The sequence below is a fragment of the Passer domesticus genome, chromosome 6 (assembly GCF_036417665.1).
Source record: "Passer domesticus isolate bPasDom1 chromosome 6, bPasDom1.hap1, whole genome shotgun sequence".
Taxonomy (NCBI): Eukaryota; Metazoa; Chordata; class Aves; order Passeriformes; family Passeridae; genus Passer; species Passer domesticus.
The window spans coordinates 71192911-71209981 of record NC_087479.1 but is presented as its reverse complement, the minus strand read 5'-3'; the positions used below and the strand labels follow the sequence as shown (position 1 = coordinate 71209981).

Genomic DNA, 17071 nt, shown 5'->3' with positions numbered 1-17071 from the left:
GTGGAAAGAAACCTGTTTATTAAACAATAGAAACCAAACCATATTAAACAATAAAACTTCTCACTGCTCCAAAGAAAGCAAACTCAGAACAGTCCCCTCCCCTGGTTGCAGCTCAGCTCACTCAGTCTCTGATCAGTCTCTCTGGTGCTGGAAACGCCGCGGCTCAGGCCTGGCCAGGGGGGCCACAGGTGGAGCTGCCGGTGCTCTTCTGGGTGTTCAGTCTAGAGCAGACTTGAACAGGTCCAAGAAAAAAGGAAAAAGCACAGTCCAGGGAACTTCTTTGCCTCAGCTAGCTAAAACTAACTAAAAGCAGAAAAAAAAAAGGAAAAAGGAGCTCTGTCCGGCTGTCTGTCCATCCGCAGACAACACAGTCCTGGAGCAGGAATGTGGAGGAGTGAGAGAAGTCTGAAAACAAGCTGTGCACTTCTTCCCTCCCCTCTTGACTGTCTGGAAGAGAGTCTTAAAGGTGTAAAACTTATTATTTGGTATAAACAGAACAAGACGATTGGGGATAAAAGCATCATATAGTCAACCCAGGACATTCCACCCCTTATCCCCATATCATCACCTTACTACTAAAACTAATACATATTCTAACTCTACAAACACATACATTGTACATCCAATATACAGCTATACACAGACAATGGTGGTAACATTCAGCAAACAGTGATATTTATACATGGTTCTCACCCAACAATCAGATCTCCCTGAGGTACACATCGTGTTCTTCCATCTTTTTGCATTATCCACCATGTGCAACCTGGTCCCTGAGCAAAAACAACCCCGTGAATGGGTTTGTCTGTACTCGAGGCAGGATTGATCCAAACTGTCTTCCCTAACAAACCCCTGACATGTACCACTGGGACTTTGTCTCCATCTACACTGTGCAAAGGCTCTGATTGGGCAGGGCCCACTCGGTTAGTAGAGCCTCGGGTATTAACTAACTAGGTGGCCTTTGCCAAATGCTGCTCCCAATTTTTGAAAGATCCCCCACCTAAGGCTTTCAAGGTGGTATTTAGCAGCCCATTGTACCTTTCCACTTTGCCCGCAGCTGGTGCATGGTAGGGGATATGGTACACCCACTCAATGCCATGTTCTCTGGCCCAGGTGCTGATAAGGCTTTCTTGAAATGAGTCCCGTTGTCTGACTCAGTCCTCTCAGGGGTACCATGTCTCCACAGGACTTGCTTTTCAAGGCCCAGGATGGTGTTACGGGCAGTAGCATGAGGCACAGGGTAGGTCTCCAACCACCCTGTGGTGGCTTCTACCATTGTGAGCACGTAGCGCTTGCCTTGGTGTGTGTGGGGCAGTGTGATGTAGTCAATCTGCCAGGCCTCCCCATACTTGTACTTGGACCACCGCCCACCATACCATAGGGGCTTCACCCTCTTGGCCTGTTTGATGGCAGCACACGTCTTACAGTCGTGGATAACCTGAGAAATACTGTCCATGGTTAAATCCACCCCTCGGTCTCGTGCCCACTTATAGGTGGCATCTCTACCCTGATGACCTGAGGCATCATGGGCCCATCGAGCTAGGAATAACTCTCCTTTGTGCTCCCAATCTAGGTCTATCTTGGACACCCCTATCTTTGCAGCCTGGTCTACCTGCTCATTGTTCTTGTGCTCCTCATTAGCTCTACTCTTGGGGACATGGGCATCTACATGGTGGACCTTCACAGGTAGCCTCCCTACCCTGGTAGCAATGTCTTTCCACTCTTCAACAGCCCAAATTGGTTTTCCTCTACGCTGCCAATTAGCCTCTTTCCACTTGTCCAGCCATCCCCACAGAGCGTTGGCTACCATCCATGAATCAGTGTAGAGGTAGAGCTTTGGCCACCTCTCTCTTTCAGCAATGTCCAAGGCCAGTTAAACAGCTTTGAGTTCAGCAAGTTGTCTTGATCCACCTTCTCCTTCCGTGGCCTCTGCAACCTGTCGTGTGGGGCTCCAAACGGCTGCTTTCCACTTCCGGTTCATTCCTACCATGCGACAGGAACCATCAGTAAAAAGAGCATATTGTGTTTCTTCCGCTGGCAATTGGTTATATGGAGGAGCTTCTTCAGCACGTGTCACTTCTTGTTCCTCTTCATCAGTGAGACTGAAGTTTTCACCTTCTGGCCAGTTTTGTAATTCTTTCCAGAATCCCAGGGCGATTCAGCTTTCCAATACGGGCACGCTGTGTTATGAGAGCAATCTATTTATTTTATGTAGCACTGGTGGCATGGTGGGTAGAGGGAACCTTTGCTTTGAACATCCACCCCAGTACTGGTAGTCGGGGTGCCAGGAGGAGTTGTGCTTCAGTGCCTATTACCTCTGAGGCAGCTTGGACTCCTTCATAGGCTGCTAAAATTTCCTTCTCTGTTGGAGTATAGTTGGCTTCAGACGCTCTGTAGCTTCGACTCCAAAATCCTAGTGGTTAGCCTCGAGTCTCCCCAGGCACCTTCTGCCACAGGCTCCAGGACAAACCATGCTTCCTGGCTACAGAGTAGAGCACATTCTTCACATCTGGTCCTGTCCTGACTGGGCCAAGGGCTACTGCATGAGCGATCTCCTGCTTAATCTGGATGAAGGCTTGTTGCTGTTCAGGGCCCCAGTGGAAAGTGTTCTTTGTACGGGTGACTAGATAGAGAGGGCTCACGATCTGACTGTACTCAGGAATGTGCATTCTCCAAAAACCAATGGTGCCTAGGAAAGCTTGTGTTTCCTTCTTGTTGGATGGTGGAGACATTGCTGCAATCTTGTTGATGATATCAGTGGGAATCTGACGCCGTCCATCTTGCCACTTCACTCCCAGAAACTGGATCTCTTGAGCAGGTCTCTTGACTTTGCTCTTCTTGATGGCAAAGCCGGCTTTCAGGAGAATCTGGATTATTTTCTCTCCTTTCTCAAACACTTCTGCTGATACAATGATGTCATCAATATATTACAAATGTTCTGGAGCTTCACCCTTTTCTAGTGTACTCTGGATCAGTCCATGGCAGATGGTAGGACTGTGCTTCCACCCCTGGGGCAGCCGGTTCCAAGTGTATTGCACACCTCTCCAGGTGAAGGCAAACTGAGGCCTGCATTCTGCGGCCAGCAGAATGGAGAAAAATGCACTGGCAATATCAATAGTGGCATACCACTTCGCTGCCTTGGACTCAGGCTCGTACTGGAGCTCTAATATGTCTGGCACAGCAGCGCTCAGTGGTGGAATCACTTCATTCAACGCACGGTAGTCCACCGTCAATCTCCATTCTCCTTCAGATTTACACACAGGCCAGATGGGGCTGTTGAATGGTGAGTGGATCTTGCTGACCACCCCTTGGCTCTCCAGCTCTCAGATCATCTTATGGATGGGAATCACAGCATCTTGAGTGGTTCTATACTGTCGACGATGCACTGTGGAAGTGGCAATTGGTACCTGTTGCTCTTCTCCCTTCAGAAGCCCTACTGTAAATGGATTCTCAGACAGTCCAGACAAGGTATTTAATTGCTGGATGCCCTCTGTCACTACAGCTGCTATCCCAAATGCCCACCTCAGTCCTTTTGGGTCTTTGAAATACCCACTTTGCAGATAATCTATGCCCAAAACACATGTGGCCTCTGGGCCAGTCACAATAGGATGTTTCTTCCACTCATTCCCAGTCAAGCTTAAATCAGCTTCACCAAAGTGAAGTCTTGTGATCCCCCGGTCACACCAGCGATAGAAATGGATTCTGTCCCCACATGTCTTGATGGAATTAAGGTACACTGCGCACCAGTGTCGACCAAAGCTTTATACTCTTGTGGTTCCGATGTGCCAGGCCAACGAATCCACACCGTCCAGAAAACACGATTTTCCCTAGCCTCTACCTGGCTAGAGGCAGGGCCCCTCTAAGCCTGGTTATCCTTCTTTCCTTGGGTATATGTCTTAGAGGTTCCTTCAAGGGGATCAGACATGTCATAATCATCATCATACCTGGCAGTTCGGCTATGGGCAACTGGAGCTGCTTTCCTTGTGGTGGAACTTCCTCTCTGAGCCCTGTCTTCCTTCAATTCACGCACCCTTCAGGCCAGAGCAGCGGTGGATTTTCCATCCCATAGCCTCATGTTTTCTCCATAATCACGCAGGAAGAACCACAGCTCAGCTCATGGGGTGTACCTTCTCTCTCCATCTGGAGAACGTCTGCGTTGGGTACCAGAACCTCTGATCTGTACTGCCAAGATTTGGAGAAGGTCTTCTTTAATCTCCTCTCTGAGCTTCTTATGATTCTCCTCTATCTTATCCTCTAATCTCTGCAGACGTGTTTCCACCACTGCGATTCTGGCATGTGTTGGGACATGCACAGCATCTGCATAAGCTCGGAGCTTCTTTGCCATGTCAAGCAGGGTCTCATCCGTGTCATCCCGCTTCATGATAGCTAGAGCAGAAGCATATTCATGTGGCCCAAGTCGTACCAGTTTTCGCCACACCACAGATGTGCATGGTACCAAGTCTGGATTCCTAGTTGTTATGTCATCTGAGAAGATAATCTCCGCCACTGCCATTTCTCTCAGGTGTTGAATCCCTTGTTCTCTGGTCTTCCACTATGTTTGCTGCATGTAGAGATCATCGGCACACAGGTATTTTTGCGCTACATTGTCCAAGACCCGTGCCCAAAGGCTGTGAGGGTTAGCCCCCCTCATCATGCCTTGGTCGATGACAGGATCATGTGACAGGGATCCCAAATGCCTCGCTTCCGTGCCATCCAGAATTGTAGCCTCACCTGCAGCATCCCAAAGAGGGACTAACCAGCTAATTATGGATTCATCAGATAGTCGGGTGTAATCCTTCCTTAGGCCATGCAGGTCCTTCAGGGAGAAGGACTCAATATTGGCTTCTGATCTTGTGCCAGTTGCTTTGACTCCTGATTTTATGTCAGCAAATGTTGAGGGTCCTTCTCCTGCATCATCATAATCATCATCCACTGGTCGATCGGTCTTGTCTGTGCACTTCCCACTTCTAGTGCTAGTAGCAACAGCCATTGGTTGAGGCTTATTGTTTGGTTTAACTGCTGGCTTAGGCTCACTATGTGGTTTAGCTGCTGGCTTTGAGCCTGGGGTGTTGGCTGCAGCCTGAGCGACTGGGATAGCTCTTGATGTATCTCCCTGCCCCTCTTCCTCGGTCTGCTGCCCTAGAGTATCTAGCAGTGTGCGATAAGCATATGCCAGGGCCCAGCTCACTGCAATGATCCTTTTCTTTTTAGGGTCATCATGATACTTCTCTTTCAGATATTTCTCCACCTCAGCTGGGTTCTGAATTTGTTCATGGGGAAAGTCCCAGACTATAGGGTCAGAGAATTCTTTCAGGATTTGGCTCATATTTTCCCATTCTCCACCCCACTCAGGATTCTCCACACGTGCGTCTACTTCTGGGTCAGGGGTCTCATCAGCTCTTCTAGACATCTCAGCCCTGATTCTAGAGAAGCTGCAGACCATATAGAGGAAGCCTACCAGATTAAATACCAGAAAGATGGTCTCTTTAACATTCAGGGGAAACTGAACATTCTCTACAAGTGACATAACAGATTCAAAGGACAAGAAGGAAAGGAAAGGCTGGAAAGCCTCATTCCCTGCTCCTCCTCTAACCAGCTGGGTGCAATTACTAATAAATTCCCAAAACATACTGCTAGAACTGGGATGCAGGATAGGACGAAGAAACCATAAACCATACATATCGTAAACAGACGCCAGTATTTTTGTAAACGCCCTATAAATCATTATCACCAAGGCTAACACAATAGCTAACCTAATCCATGCCCCTTTACCGCAAAAACTACGTGATAGGGACAATAATCCTAGTGACCAGAAAGGTATTGAAACCTCAAAAAGGTCTAGAGACCAGAGCCACATAAAGGCCTCCCCAAGAGACATTACAAATTCAAATAACATGGCTACTGGGTACTTTAACCTACTACACACCAAGCACAACAAACCTACAATCAATAAAGGTTTTTTTTCCACTTTCTCAAGCCATGCATTGGGCGCCACTAGCTGTATTTGACTTGGTTTAGGGCAAGTTTGGGAGATAACTCCCAAAGGGGCTTCTCTACAAAAGCAAATCCAATTGCCCCTCCCCCCTCCAACCGGTTCAGGAGAAAATATTTCTTTGGAGAAAAGTGGAAAGAAACCTGTTTATTAAACAATAGAAACCAAACAATATTAAACAATAAAACTTCTCACTGATCCAAGGAAAGCAAACCCAGAATAGTCCTCTCTCCTGGTTGCAGCTCGGCTCACTCAGTTTCTGATCAGTCTCTGGTGCTGGAAACGCCGCGGCCCAGGCCTGGCCAGGGGCCACAGGTGGAGCTGCCGGTGCTCTTCTGAGTGTTCAGTCCAGAGCAGGCTTGAACAGGTCCAAGAAAAAAGGAAAAAAATCACAATCCGGAGAACTTCTTTGCCTCAGCTAGCTAAAACTAACTAAAAGCAAGTAAAAGGGAAAAAAGGAGCTCTGTCCGGCTGTCTGTCCATCCGCAGACAACACAGTCCAGAAGCAGGAATGTGGAGGAGTGAGAGCAGTCTGAAAACAAACTGCGCCCTTCTTCCCTCCCCTCTTGACTGTCTGGAAGAGAGTCTTAAAGGTGTAAAACTTATTATTTGGTATAAACAGAACAAGACGATTGGGGATAAAAGCATCATATAGTCAACCCAGGACAACCATCTTCATGGCAATGCACAGCGTTTGGAGTTCCACACAAAGACCCGTCTCTGGCCTCATTCATCCGCACTTGAAGCAAGTGTGCTCCGGCCTCTGGGAGTGCAGCTCGCTCACACGGGCTCACTGTGGACACGCCGCAATCACACAGTCATTGAGTGCACCAGAGAACCTGACCTCTAATAAAAGGCATGAATGCCACAAATCACCCAACCCAATGCCTTGCATGTCTCTACTTTTTCCTTCTTCTCTCACCTCTCATGTCACTTTCCCCATTGCCTCTCTCTGGCAGCTTGGCTTCTCTCTCTCCTGGCTGCAGCTTCAGCCACATGTGTGACACTGCAGGAACAGCCTGACCTACAGGGAAGTGGGAGAGGACTCTTTGTCAGCAACTGAAGTGACAGAACAAGGGGGAATGGAATGAAACTGCAAGAGCTGGAAACCATTTGATGAAGGGAAGAAGTTCTTTCCTGTCTTTTTCCTGTCAGGGTGCTTGTCCCTGACACTGGGACCAGTGCAGAGAGCCTGTGCATACCCCATGCCCACCAACATCCAAGGCCAGCTTGGACAGGGGCCGCAGCAACCTGCTGTGCTGGGAGGCTGCTCAGCTTGGAACCAGATGATCCTTAGGGTCCCTTCCAAGCCAAACCATTCAAGGATTTCATCATTCCACCATGCCCACCTCCCAGTGTGGAGCGGCCCTGAAACTTCTGTGACATCACAGCTCCCACAGTGTTCCAGGTGGAACGTCCAGCACCTGGAAACCACCACAGCAGACACTCTGCCTGCTGCCAGCGCTCAGTTGGCGCTCGCTCTGCGCTCTGCCCGTCAGCACTCAGCTGTTGCTGCTGCTGCCTGGCCTTTTCCTGCTGCCTGCTCTGGAGCACCAATCCCAGCAGGATGAGCACTGCTGCGCCAGTGGAGGTACTGTGCCATTCCAGGGAGGGGGCAGCCTGCTTGAGCAGGCTGCAGCCATGTGGGAATGGATGGTGTGGGACAGGAACACCACTGTGAGATTGTGCTGTCTCTTGCAGACTAACAGAGACACTGTGGAGGAGATGGAAGTGGACATGGTGCAGGATCAGGAAGAAATGATGGAGGTGGACGTGGAAGAGCAGGTTGGGAACATGGAAGTTGATGTGGAGGATGACATCGAGGAGATGGAAGTGGACGAGAAAGATGAGGAGGAGCCCATGGTCCTTGGATGAAGATGGAGCCCCACAAGTAAGACAGGCAGATGCTCCCCATGCCCTGCCCACAGACACAGTGGCTGCCCTGACGCCAGGCTGGGGCTGGGCTGGATGGCCCCGCTCAGGGACATGCTGCCCGCAGGGGGCCTGGATTGTGCTGCCACAAGCACCAGCCCTGGCCTGCCCTGCACTTGCCTGGGGCCACACCAGCCCTGCCAGCCCTGTCCCAGCTCCTGGGGCCCAGCTGGGCCCATTGCTGGCAGCTGACTCCAGCTTTGCTTCTTTCTTCCTTCCAGGACTGCTGGAGATGATGGCTGTAGATATTACGGCGGTGTAGATATGTTTGAAAAGTTAGAATTTTTATTGTAAATATGTTCTTTGGTTAGTAGTTCTTTGTAAATATGTTTTGAAGATTGTTAGTCCATAGGATCCCATGGAAATATGTGCAGTAGATTGATGTTGTTATAAGGATTTTTGTAATGGAAGGTGTTCTGTAAATCCTCGTGTTTGCCGATGATCAGCAAATAAATAATGATACTTTATAAAACTTCACTTCTCTTTCTCATTCCTTTGGGCACTGTCAGAACCCCGGACCTCCCCCTGACCATCCTAAATGATCCCAGCCCCAGCCAGGGGGCTTTAAATCCCTGGCAGGGGGTTCAGAGACCCTGGCATGTAGCCAAAGACCCTGTGCCTTTGAATTTAACCCATAAAGCAAGTTACCACCTTTATGTCAAGAATTAAAAGTCACAAAAATTTAGATAGTCTAGTAATAGTAATCACAAAGTGAACGCAAAACATTTAGAGCACTGTACACAGAGGTTTTGAACCTTGTACAAAAGAGTTTGGAATTCTCTACATAGAAGTCAAAGGTTCTAAGATAGAAAAATTTGGGCGTACCCTGTCCTTCCTCTTTTTTCTCCCTAGCATCCATATGAAAGATGATGTTAGCATCCACAAATTGGTTTCAAGTAGAAAGTCACTATCTAACTAAAGTAATAGGTATTAAAACATTCTTGTAAACATAGTATACGCACTTTTTAATATAAAAGATAACACCAACCCAAGAGGCAAAAAGAGTGCCTTAAGCTGACCTGCTGAACAAACCTCAGCAGGTCAGACAAAAAATGTTTTAGACAAAACATAAAAATCAACCTTCAGAGCGTGAAGCACATACTTCTCAACTCTTCCTTCGACAGCTAAGTTAGAAAAAGAGACTTCTAACATACCTCGAAATCCTCTCAACCAAAGAAAACCCAAGAGGCACAGGCAGCGTTTGCACAGTTGGGATTTCCACTTGTTCCGGGATCCCGGGGCTGGAGCTCCCTGGGGCTGCTGCCACGGCCACCCCGCGGCTGGGGGTCCCTGTGCACAGGGGGTCCCACTGACACCACTGCTGCCGCTGGCCACTGCTGCTGCTCCTGGGCTGGGGCACAGCCGCGTCCCCAAGAGCTGAGCTCTCACCAGCACAGAGGGGGCTCTCGCTGCACTGGCCTCTGCAGCCATGCCACCAAAGCAAGGCAGGAAACTTTCAGCCACCCTTCCTGCTGCAGCCACAGCCACTCCTGGCTCCAGAGCCGCCATCAGCCCACAGGGATGCAAAATCCACCTGCCCGCTCTCAAGGCCTTGACAGCCTTGGCAACTGTGGCACCTGCATCTGGGCTGCTGCAGGGGCTGATGTTTAAGGCTTGCAGCCTCCAAAGGCTCCGGGCTCTGCTTCCCGGCCTGCTCTGCACTGCCCTGGGCCCGCATTGCTCAAGAGACAAAAGCCAAGGCAGGGGATCCTCACCCTGCCCAAATTGCTGAATTGGCTGCAGTCCTTAGGGCCCTCTCCACTTTCAAAGAACCTCTTCATCTGATCACTGATGCGGCAGATGTCTATGACCTAGAGCAGCGGGCCGAAAATTCCATTTTCAAAGACATTTCTAACCCCAACTAGAGCATTTGCTTTCCCCTTTCATTTCTCTTTTGTCCCACAGACAATACCCACACTATATCATGCACACAAGGTCTCATACCACCCTTCCTGCATTTATAGTAGGCAATGCTAGAGCAGATGCCTCAGCAATGCTTCTCCAAACCTCCCTACGGAATGTTTCTGAACAGGCTAGGATCCGCCACCACTTCTACCATCAAAACATTCCTGCACCGCTCAGCATCTTTAAAATTACCCAAGATCAGGCAAGATTCATGGCAGCCACCTGCCCAAATTGTCAGCAACGTGCCTTTGCTTCTGTCAGAGCTGCACTCAATCCAAGAGGACTAAAGACTCTCCAGATCGGGCAATCACACATCACACACCAAGCCCCTTTTGGGAGACTAAAATACATCCCCATCTCAATCCACACCGACAACGCTGCGGTTTCTGCCCCTGCCCATGCTGGTGAAAAATCAAAAGATGCTATAAAACATTACTTTTTAGCCTTTTCCACCTTCCCTGTTCCACAGGAAATTAAAACTGATCATGGTCCTGCTAATACCTCCCACTGATTCCAACCATTTTCTGACCAGTGGGCTACAAAACATGTCACAGCCATACCACACTCTGCCACAGGACAGTCCATAGTCCAGAGGGCCCACTCTTCCATCCAAAGGATCCTTGATCAACAGAGACAGGGAGTCCACATATTATCTCCCATTGAGAGACTGGCCAAGGCCCTTGATGTGCTCAACTTTTTGAACAACTCCCCCAGTCATCAGGCATTTTATATTTAATTGGCAGCCCAATAAAAAGAAAAGCCACCTGTCTTGATCAAAGACCCTGAATCCAAACAAATTATGGGCCCTTTCCCATTCATTACTTGGGAGGGAGGATATGCTTGTGTCTCTACAGCAGCAGGCCCAAGATGGATCCCAGCAAAAAACATAAAACTCTTCTGCCAATGGCCAGGCAAACACCAGAGCCACCATCAGAAAAACAGAACAAAAGCCTAAGAGAGACAGCAGCAGCCTAGAAAAGAAGAAGAAGGACAGAAGATCTCCTAAGCAGTGTGGACCACACAGACCAACACCAAGAGAGCTCAGACACCACTAACTGCGATATACCACTTAACAATTGGAAAAACTGTATTCTAGCCTTGATATTTGATTCTTCTAATAAGCTGACTTCAAACCCTTGCCTTACAGAAGAGAAAGTTTAGTGGGACCAGAATTTAAGTTTCACATTGCAATCTCCCTATCTCTTTACTTTCAGGCCACCCAAGCCTCCACCCAATACTAAATTAGCTAAAGTCAAAAGATGCTGTCTTTTGTTGCCACTGCAGCAGGAAGCTGGATGCTCCTAACTATGCCACATGCCTTCGCATGGCTGGTTCCACAGCCAAGCCACAATTTCTTGCCCATGGCCACGCTTGTCAACCTCTTCTCACATAGGGACTCAGTATACCAGAGCAGCCAGCTGCTCACAGATCAAATCAATAAGATCCAGACAAAAGGCAACAACGACTGGCTCACTGGACTTTTGAAAGACTGGGGCATGAAAGGCTGGCTTTCATCTTTAGTCAAGACTGTTTTGTGGGCTTTGTTTCTTGTATTCATTGTCTTGGTTATTCTATCCATTTTTGCTCAACGCATGCAAAAGTGCATGGCAGAAGCCTTCATTCCTGAAAACAAAAAGGGGGCAGTTGTGGAGGCCCAGGGGCCTGCCATTGAACTCTAATACCTTAGGGCAAAGGGGACCAAGGTGAAACAGAGAAACCCCTCTGAATGCAAGGCTCTCATCCATGGCCTCTTGCAATCCGCAGGTTTTGTTGCTATCACCCACTTCAACTGCCATTTTTTCCTTAGATCTACTCTCCAGAGAATGTTCTCCTCTCTCTTCTCCCCTGCTGGTCCTGGCTTCACCCCTTCTCCCCCCCGAATGAAACCCTCAGACCCCCGTCTCATTTTCTCTCTGGCCCTGGACCCTCTTCATGGCAATGCACAGCGTTTGGAGTTCCACACAAAGACCCGTCTCTGGCCTCATTCATCAGCACTTGAAGCAAGTGTGCTCCGGCCTCTGGGAGTGCAGCTCGCTCACACGGGCTCACTGTGGACACGCCGCAATCACACAGTCATTGAGTGCACCAGAGAACCTGGCCTCTAATAAAAGGCATGAATGCCACAAATCACCCAACCCAATGACTTGCATGTCTCTACTTTTTCCTTCTTCTCTCACCTCTCATGTCACTTTCCCCATTGCCTCTCTCTGGCAGCTTGGCTTCTCTCTCTCCTGGCTGCAGCTTCAGCCACATGTGTGACGCTGCAGGAACAGCCTGACCCACAAGGAAGTGGGAGAGGACTCTTTGTCAGCAACTGAAGTGACAGAACAAGGGGGAATGGGATGAAACTGCAAGAGCTGGAAACCATTTGATGAAGGGAAGAAGTTCTTTCCTGTCAGGGTGCTTGTCCCTGACACTGGGACCAGTGCAGAGAGGCTGTGCATGCCCCATGCCCACCAACATCCAAGGCCAGCTTGGACAGGGGCCGCAGCAACCTGCTGTGCTGGGAGGCTGCTCAGCTTGGAACCAGATGATCCTTAGGGTCCCTTCCAAGCCAAACCATTCAAGGATTTCATCATTCCACCATGCCCACCTCCCAGTGTGGAGCGGCCCTGAAACTTCTGTGACATCACAGCTCCCACAGTGTTCCAGGTGGAACGTCCAGCACCTGGAAACCACCACAGCAGACACTCTGCCTGCTGCCAGCGCTCAGTTGGCGCTCGCTCTGCGCTCTGCCCGTCAGCACTCAGCTGTTGCTGCTGCTGCCTGGCCTTTTCCTGCTGCCTGCTCTGGAGCACCAATCCCAGCAGGATGAGCACTGCTGCGCCAGTGGAGGTACTGTGCCATTCCAGGGAGGGGGCAGCCTGCTTGAACAGGCTGCAGCCACGTGGCAATGGATGGTGTGGGACAGGAACCCCACTGTGACATTGTGCTGTCTCTTGCAGACTAACAGAGACACTGTGGAGGAGATGGAAGTGGACATGGTGCAGGATGAGGAAGAAATGATGGAGGTGGACGTGGAAGAGCAGGTTGAGGAGATGGAAGTAGATGTGGAGGATGACATTGAGGAGATGGAAGTGGATGAGGAAGATGAGGAGGAGCCCATGGTCCTTGGATGAAGATGGAGTCCCACAAGTAAGACAGGCAGATGCTCCCCATGCCCTGCCCACAGACACAGTGGCTGCCCTGACGCCAGGCTGGGGCTGGGCTGGATGGCCCCGCTCAGGGACACGCTGCCCGCAGGGGGCCTGGATTGTGCTGCCACAAGCACCAGCCCTGGCCTGCCCTGCACTTGCCTGGGGCCACACCAGTCCTGCCACCCTTGTCCCAGTTCCTGGGGCCCAGCTCTCAGCCCAGCTAGGCCCAGTGCTGGCAGCTGACTCCAGCTTTCCTTCTTCCTTTCTTCCAGGACAGATGGAGTTGACGGCCGTACATATTACGCCTCTGTATATACGTTTAAAATACTTGAAGATTTCTGTAAATATGTTCACATCTTAGTAGTTCACTGTAAATATGTTTTGAAGATTGTTAGTCCATAGGATCCCATGCAAATAAATCCTGTAGATTGTTGTTGTTATAAGGATTGTTGTAATGGAAGGTGTTCTGTAAATCCTCGTGTTTGCCGATCTTTGGCAAATAAATACTGATTTTTTTTTAAAACCTCACTTCACTTTGTCATTCCTTTGGGCACGGGCAGTGTTTGCACAGTTGGGATTTCCACTTGTTGCGGGATCCCGGGGCTGGAGCTCCCTGGGGCTGCTGCCACGGCCACCCCGCGGCTGGGGGTCCCTGTGCACAGGGGGTCCCACTGACACCACTGCTGCCGCTGGCCACTGCTGCTGCTCCTGGGCTGGGGCACAGCCGCGTCCCCAAGAGCTGAGCTGTCACCAGCACAGAGGGGGCTCTCACTGCACTGGCCCCTGCAGCCATGCCACCAAAGCAAGGCAGGAAACTTTCAGCCACCCTTCCTGCTGCAGCCACAGCCACTCCTGGCTCCAGAGCCGCCATCAGCCCACAGGGATGCAAAATCCACCTGCCCGCTCTCAAGGCCTTGACAGCCTTGGCAACTGTGGCACCTGCATCTAGGCTGCTGCAGGGGCTGAGGTTTAAGGCTTGCAGCCTCCAAAGGCTCCGGGCTCGGCTTCCTGGCCTGCCCTGCACTGCCCTGGCTCCGCATTGCTCAAGAGACAAAAGCCAAGCCAGGGGATCCTCACCCTGCCCGCATTCCTACTGCTGGCAGCAGCCACTGGCTCCTGTCCCCTACTCAGGTGACAGCAGGACGGACAGGACAGGCTCTGCTGGGCATGGGGTGGGGGGCTTTGGGCCCTGTGGGTGCTGCTGCTGGGGACCATGGGCCCAACAGGGCCCCCAGCTCAGCCCCTGCCCGGGCAGCTGCCCCCAAAGCCCCACACTCCCCGAGCATCCCCATCACTGGCGGCAGTGGGAAATCCCACGTGTTTCAAGAAAGAAATTCCCCAGAGCATGTGAACCAAGGGTTCCAGTGGGAAAGTCAGCACCAGCTGATGTTTAAAGCACCTTTGCAAAGGTGGCTGCAGGGCAGCTGTGATCTCCCGGGTGTCTGGCAGTGCCTGCTGTGCACGTGAGCCTGTGGGGCTGCTCCCAGTGGGACACAGCACTGGGCTCACACCAGCCCTCAGCCCCTCACAGCTGATCCCAAGGAGCAGCCTCAGAAAGCACTTTCACACCACTTGCTGCAGATATTAAAAAGGACTAAATGTCATTCAAAGAAGCCATGTTGCCAATTTCCTTGCGCTGTCGTGGCATCAGAAGCCTGGAAGGTGGCTCTGAATGTGCACTCAGGGCACTTCCACTGCCATCCCAAAGGGAACCCAAAGGATAGGGCTCTGCTTTCAGCACTGCTGAGATCCTAACACAGCAATGAAGTCTCAGGAAGAGGCAGTCTGGCAGAGGTCCAGGGGCCTGCCATTGGAATTCTAATACCTCATGGCAAAGATGACCAAAGTGAGATACACCCCTCTGAATGCCATGATCTTGCCCACGGTCATTTGCAGGCTCGTGATGATGGAACAGGTTTTCTTGGTATCATCAAATCTGATTTTTCCTTCTATGCGCTGCCCGTAAAACGTTTCCCAACTCACTTGTCTCCTATTGGTCCTAGCTTGCTACAGTGCTACACCCCTGCTCGCCCCCATATAAAACCCTCAGTCCCCAGCCTCATTTTCTGTCCGTCCCTGGACCCTCTTCATGGCAATGCACAGCGTTTGGAGTTCCACACAAAGACCCGTCTCTGGCCTCATTCATCAGCACTTGAAGCAAGTGTGCTCCGGCCTCTGGGAGTGCAGCTCGCTCACACGGGCTCACTGTGGACACGCCGCAATCACACAGTCATTGAGTGCACCAGAGAACCTGGCCTCTGATAAAAGGCATGAATGCCACAAATCACCCAACCCAATGCCTTGCATGTCTCTACTTTTTCCTTCTTCTCTCACCTCTCATGTCACTTTCCCCATTGCCTCTCTCTGGCAGCTTGGCTTCTCTCTCTCCTGGCTGCAGCTTCAGCCACATGTGTGACACTGCAGGAACAGCCTGACCCACAAGGAAGTGGGAGAGGACTCTTTGTCAGCAACTGAAGTGACAGAACAAGGGGGAATGGGATCAAACTGCAAGAGCTGGAATCCATTCCATGATGGGAAGAAGTTCTTTCCTGTCAGGGTGCTTGTCCCTGACACAGGGACCAGCGCAGAGAGGCTGTGCATACCCCATGCCCACCAACATCCAAGGCCAGCTTGGACAGGGGCCGCAGCAACCTGCTGTGCTGGGAGGCTGCTCAGCTTGGAACCAGATGATCCTTAGGGTCCCTTCCAAGCCAAACCATTCAAGGATTTCATCATTCCACCATGCCCACCTCCCAGTGTGGAGCGGCCCTGAAACTTCTGTGACATCACAGCTCCCACAGTGTTCCAGGTGGAACGTCCAGCACCTGGAAACCACCACAGCAGACACTCTGCCTGCTGCCAGCGCTCAGTTGGCGCTCGCTCTGCGCTCTGCCCGTCAGCACTCAGCTGTTGCTGCTGCTGCCTGGCCTTTTCCTGCTGCCTGCTCTGGAGCACCAATCCCAGCAGGATGAGCACTGCTGCGCCAGTGGAGGTACTGTGCCATTCCAGGGAGGGGGCAGCCTGCTTGAGCAGGCTGCAGCCACGTGGCAATGGATGGTGTGGGACAGGAACCCCACTGTGACATTGTGCTGTCTCTTGCAGACTAACAGAGACACTGTGGAGGAGATGGAAGTGGACATGGTGCAGGATGAGGAAGAAATGATGGAGGTGGACGTGGAAGAGCAGGTTGAGGAGATGGAAGTTGATGTGGAGGATGACATCGAGGAGATGGAAGTGGACGAGAAAGATGAGGAGGAGCCCATGGTCCTTGGATGAAGATGGAGCCCCACAAGTAAGACAGGCAGATGCTCCCCATGCCCTGCCCACAGACACAGTGGCTGCCCTGACGCCAGGCTGGGGCTGGGCTGGATGGCCCCGCTCAGGGACACGCTGCCCGCAGGGGGCCTGGATTGTGCTGCCACAAGCACCAGCCCTGGCCTGCCCTGCACTTGCCTGGGGCCACACCAGCCCTGCCAGCCCTGTCCCAGCTCCTGGGGCCCAGCTGGGCCCATTGCTGGCAGCTGACTCCAGCTTTGCTTCTTTCTTCCTTCCAGGACTGCTGGAGATGATGGCTGTAGATATTACGGCGGTGTAGATATGTTTGAAAAGTTAGAATTTTTATTGTAAATATGTTCTTTGGTTAGTAGTTCTTTGTAAATATGTTTTGAAGATTGTTAGTCCATAGGATCCCATGGAAATATGTGCAGTAGATTGATGTTGTTATAAGGATTTTTGTAATGGAAGGTGTTCTGTAAATCCTCGTGTTTGCCGATGATCAGCAAATAAATAATGATACTTTATAAAACTTCACTTCTCCTTCTCATTCCTTTGGGCACTGTCAGAACCCCGGACCTCCCCCTGACCATCCTAAATGATCCCAGCCCCAGCCAGGGGGCTTTAAATCCCTGGCAGGTGGTTCGGAGACCCTGGCATGTAGCCGAAGACCCCTGTGCCTTTGAATTTAACCCATAAAGCATGTTACCACCTTTATGTCAAGAATTAAAAGTCACAACAATTTAGATAGTCTAGTAATAGTAATCACAAAGTGAACGGAAAACATTTAGAGCACTGTACACAGAGGTTTTGAACCTTGTACGAAAGAGTTTGG

At 50.7% G+C, this 17071-nt stretch overlaps 4 long non-coding RNA genes across 4 annotated transcripts; 3 read left to right on the top strand and 1 right to left on the bottom strand.

The window, feature by feature from the left end:
* Positions 1-1009: 1009 nt before the first annotated feature.
* On the bottom strand, positions 1010-7286 carry LOC135303987 (uncharacterized). The gene is made up of 2 exons (XR_010365425.1): positions 6912-7286; positions 1010-6782 (listed from the first exon to the last, which is right to left on the bottom strand). It is a non-coding gene; the product is annotated as an uncharacterized LOC135303987 (long non-coding RNA).
* Positions 7287-7703: 417 nt separating this feature from the next.
* Positions 7704-8393, top strand: LOC135302242 (uncharacterized). The gene is made up of 2 exons (XR_010363942.1): positions 7704-7880; positions 8143-8393. It is a non-coding gene; the product is annotated as an uncharacterized LOC135302242 (long non-coding RNA).
* A 4166-nt stretch (positions 8394-12559) lies between these two features.
* LOC135302241 (uncharacterized) lies at positions 12560-13480 on the top strand. The gene is made up of 3 exons (XR_010363941.1): positions 12560-12661; positions 12772-12961; positions 13236-13480. It is a non-coding gene; the product is annotated as an uncharacterized LOC135302241 (long non-coding RNA).
* A 2365-nt stretch (positions 13481-15845) lies between these two features.
* Positions 15846-16768, top strand: LOC135302240 (uncharacterized). The gene is made up of 3 exons (XR_010363940.1): positions 15846-15955; positions 16066-16255; positions 16518-16768. It is a non-coding gene; the product is annotated as an uncharacterized LOC135302240 (long non-coding RNA).
* Positions 16769-17071: the final 303 nt, after the last annotated feature.